The sequence below is a fragment of the Xenia sp. Carnegie-2017 genome, unplaced genomic scaffold (genome assembly GCF_021976095.1).
Source record: "Xenia sp. Carnegie-2017 unplaced genomic scaffold, XeniaSp_v1 HiC_scaffold_24, whole genome shotgun sequence".
Lineage (NCBI taxonomy): Eukaryota > Metazoa > Cnidaria > Anthozoa > Malacalcyonacea > Xeniidae > Xenia > Xenia sp. Carnegie-2017.
In genome coordinates this window covers 2,661,344-2,666,311 of record NW_025813487.1, presented here as the reverse complement: position 1 = coordinate 2,666,311, position 4,968 = coordinate 2,661,344, and the positions used below count along the sequence as shown (strand labels likewise).

The 4,968-nt window shown below is 31.6% G+C and overlaps 1 long non-coding RNA gene across 1 annotated transcript; it reads right to left on the bottom strand.

Moving 5' to 3' along the window:
* Nucleotides 1–976: 976 nt before the first annotated feature.
* On the bottom strand, nucleotides 977–3,554 carry LOC124451570. The gene is made up of 2 exons (XR_006950535.1): nucleotides 3,439–3,554; nucleotides 977–1,338 (listed from the first exon to the last, which is right to left on the bottom strand). It is a non-coding gene; the product is annotated as an uncharacterized LOC124451570 (long non-coding RNA).
* Nucleotides 3,555–4,968: the final 1,414 nt, after the last annotated feature.

The following is a 4,968-nucleotide window of genomic DNA, read 5'->3' as shown; positions in this document are numbered from 1 at the left end:
CCAGAGACTTTGAACAGTGACAATGGGGAGTGTGACAATCCCTATCTTTTGATGAAGATGTGAAAAATTTGATCAAGTGAAAAACAGATTTATCCTATTGATAAAAGTTATCCACCTTCCGTGCAACCGGCCCCTAGTGACTTGTGCAAGTGTTTACATTAATATATAAGATCGTATTTAAGTAAGAATTTATCATATGAAGCTCAGTTGATATTCATGTGATTTTTGGTGAGGTCAATTAATCCTTTTAAGTTGTTGTATCTCAATTATCCATGATGAATTCTTGTGATGATGTTTCAATCCCATGACATGGTATACGATTATAGGACAGGAAGAAAGACACATACTTAAATAGAAATAGCTCTTGTCAGTTTCTGTTTTCAATACCTTTAAATTTAGGACTTAGGAATGTTAAAGTGTAAGAGCAACCTTTAAAGTAATAGTTAAAACTCCTCTGCTTATTCTATAAAAATCACTTAGATTTACCACACGGTGACAGATGTCAATTTGCTCATCAGTGCAAGCTTTGATTACATCCATTTGCAATTGACCGTGCGGTGTACATAGATGAAATGCATGTTTGTTACAGTTTTAAAAATTTTAATTATTAATGGCTAAGGCGTACAAGTTAAGTAATGGAAGCTGTAGTTTTCATACCATGAATTAAGGGACCGTAGAGCATGAACAATGTGATGGATTTTAGTTGAGGTAATAACGTCAAGTTTTGAAACTAAAACAAACGCTTAATTTATGCACGCAGCACGGTCAATTGAAAACGTGCAATGCACGAGATAGTTCGTAAATGTTTGTTTTAACGTCAGAGGAAAAAATAAGAAGTATATTTCTTGCCACGAAATTTAAATACGCGCACTCCAAGTATATATACAGCTCAGTGTCATAAAGAAAAGTAAAATTCAATGCAAAAGATACCATTTAAAGAGGTATATTAATTACTCAATAATTTTCATAAAACAAATAACTTATTTCAAGATATATATTGCCTTACTTTTTGTGTTATATATGAAAATCTAAATAAATGAAAAAATATCCATTCCAACCAGTCAAGATATAGAAATTCGTAATCATGGAAAAGGTTATACATTATTTTATTCATTCATGTGTTGAATTCCATCGGACAAAACACGATTTGCCAAACCCAAAACACCCAGAACCAGAACGACAACAACTCCCGTCAAAACAACAAATTCCATTCAACCAAGGACAACAACGGTAATTTTTAAAATCGATCTCAAAACTATGAACTCGACAACATTTTGTACCATCCGGACACCATTGTGGCACTCCATGAATTTTTCCACAAATTACACGATTTACATTCTAGAAGAAATTTGATTAATGATTTGAGTACATTATTTAAGTCATTTTTGATATAATGACACTTCCTACATTTATAAATATTTCTATTTAGAACTAAGAATACTCAAAAAGAACATTTTTACTCTTATTGATATTTCAATAATGAAAATTTGTGTGTTCGATAATAAAATCTTCGTTTTTTCCAAATGTTTTGAGCACATTACTTAAGTCGTTTTACAATTATAATGCGTGGCATATTTTACATTTAAAATAATATACTTTAAGATATTCTCAACTGTGATTGGTAGATTGCTGTGTGTTTTTTGGTAATTACCAATTTACCATGTGAAAATGTACAATTGCAATGTAAAGCTTTGAAAGCTGTCTTTAAACAAAGCATTTAAAAGTCTCTAGTATGCATATTTATGTGAACTTGTTCTAGAAATTACACCATTGCCTTTACTAATGATTTCTATTTCAAACTGAAAAATATTTTAGCTGTCTAAATTTTTTCTTCTATTAACATTGTGATAATTAAAACTTGTTTGTTTGACATTAAAACTTATCTTTTCTTAAAATGTGTGTCCGAGAACATGGTTTAAAGGTTTGATTCCAACTTACAAGCTCTATATTAGTAACAAATATAACAATTTTCAAAATAACTAGTTACATTGGAGGCGTACGGAGGCTTCTATCTCTGGCTAGAGGTGTGTTGTACTTACCAAAAATGTTATGTATTTAAGTAGTATTTATGTAGAAATTTAAAGTCTAATGACAATTGGTCAAGTAAAGTTACATTCTTTCAAGTCCGTGGCTAAAGATATTAAAGTGGTTTGTTTTTTAGCTGCAAACACCAAAGACACAAGATTGAGAAAATCCAAGGAGTCTGGGGTTGAACCCTGGGGCAACTTTAATCTCCTGAAAATCGTCATTCACTGTATTTTTAATACACATTTTAATAAAACAAGAAATAAAAGTAAAAAAAGTGAAAATGATCAATAAAAGGCTTTTTGTACAAAGTGAAAATAACAAGAAAACATCTTTTCAAATGTCTTTAATTTACCTGCCCTAAAAGCACTTACTTCTCGACCTTAGAGGGAGTGAGACCTGTAGTGACGTACATAACGTGCGTATATTATTCATCTAGATTTGTGTATTAGCAATAGAGAAAATAGCCAATCCTACACTTACTCAAACGCGCTACTTAAACTTACGCACTTTACTTTATAATTACGTAAAACTACTCAAATTTCAAGTACATTATCCGCCTTGTAATAACTGCACCTTGTTTAGCCAAATATTTAAAAAGCCTGTAAATAAATTGTGAAGTATAAAACACTCACGACTGTTGTAAATAACTTCTTCGCTAGTGAATAAAATAATCACAAAATTTAATAGCGTTCTAGTACATTGAACTCACGTTCAGAGCTCATACGAAAGACTTATATATAACGCTAAACACCCACCCCAAAGTCCCCAGCAGGAGTCCCACGATCGATATGCCTTTGACTTCGTACTTTATTACACTGACTGGTTAACGTCTTGATTTAGCATCTCTATTTTTGAATGACATGTTCTTTGTAGTTGAATATCAAACGTTTGGGCTCATCATTGTAAGAAAATCATTGATGCAAAAAAACAACTTTTGTATATGACGCTTTAGCGGAAACATTATTAGTAAATATCACAACTTTTACCGTTTTTGAACCGCCTGCGGCACACAAAAAGTTGATCAGAACCCAAACGTTTGTCTACTTTTCATTAAATTTCTTATGACTTGTTTATGATTATATGACAGAAAAAAAGACGTAGCAAGTAAAATATAAAGGTTTAACTCTCTGACACTGATTATCAAAATGCGTTTACTTTGTATTATAAGTTGTGTTTGTGTTGAGAAACCAGAATTATTAAGCCAGTGCAGTGAAGTCAGTGCAACAAAGCCAAAAAGCAGAACTTCAAATTCATAAATAATTTTTGTGATCGACTGAGAAAATTGTTCTTGCTCTATAGAATAATTTTGATTGCTTTCATGTGACTTTCGTTGGTTAGTTCATGGTTATCGACTTTGCCCCACTCCTTATTATCAAATGTTTACGTTAGATAAATATTTAGACGACCAACCTCTTTGTACGTCTTTTGAAATAATGATTTCGTCGGTCTTTCCTTCATTTGCTTGTATCGCTCCATTTTGACCAAATCAATAAAAACCAGTAAATACAAAATAATGTGAGCTCTTTTCTTTACTAGAACAAAATGATCAAATGTATTTCTTTCTTAACATATTACAGTTTATAGCAATAATGTTGAAATTACCTTTTCTTGTACTTCTTTTGTAGCAGGTAAAATACAACAAAATAAAGTAGCAATAGTTCTGTTTTCTTCTTATATTGATCTACTTTGAGGCTGTGGTGACTTGTGCAATGAAGTGTTTTTTGTGAGATTGTATTTAAAAAAGAATTGATCACATGAAAATCAAACGATATTCATGTGAATGTTGGTTTGAGATCAATTAATATTTTTATGTTTTTGTATCTTAGTCATCCATGATGATTTCTTGTGATGACGTTATAATCTCAAGATATGGTATGATTACATGACTGGAATAATGTCATATAGTAAAGTAAAAATAGCTCTTGTCCTTTTCTGTAGCTAATGCGATAATACCTGAAAATTTAGGAGTTTGGAAGTGTAAGAACAACCTTAGTTAAAGACATTAGTTAAAAGTCTTCTGGTTATTCAAGAGGTCAGCAGGGCAGAGTAAATCATATGAATATATACCCCCCCCCACCCCCCACCCAATCAACGGTCTAGTTTTGCCCCTGACGCAATCACTGTGTTATTTGAGAACTTAAAAGTCATTTGAATTAATGTTTGAAGATCATATCTTCAATTAATTAAAAGTCATTGTTAAGAAATCATCGTAAAAACGAGAAAATTGATTTTATTTTTATGCCTTACTACAATACAACATATCTACATGCACTTTATCATTTAAATTAAACGAAAAATGTTGGAATATTAAAACAAGAAATACATCTACTTGAGTAATTGTATGTCATTTATGATTAAGTTGAAAACTGCAAAAAGCATTCATTTTATTGTGAATTTGCATTCTGAAATGAATGACCAAAGTATATAACCTACGATGTTCACTTTTGATTTTATTTTAATATCTTGTGTTATGTTTACATACGACGAGGCTGTGGCTTAAAGCAAGATTAATCAATGGCTTAGTCATCCTACTAGTTATGGTATTGCATAATGCATTGTGAATTTCAGACGATTTTCATTGTTTAAAAAATCACTTCTTTTAACACTCGCAGCGAGTGCACATGGAAAACGGACAAACCATGAGTCTGATTCTGATGGCCAGAATTAGTCGGGTTGTCAATTCTCAATTCTCATCATCATAATGTTGTCAAAATAAAGACGACCACAACATTAGTTATTCAGAATTTTAAAGTTTTGGTTCTTCTCAACCCAATCCTCCACCATTCACAGTTGCTCCGCATACTTCCTTATAGTCACGTGATTAAATGGAATGAAACATGGAAAGATGGCGGAATTCCAGTGGAATAGTAATTCATAGAGATACCTTAGTAAGGTTTTATTTTCATTCCTTTTGAACTTTTAAATCATTCAGTCATGCAG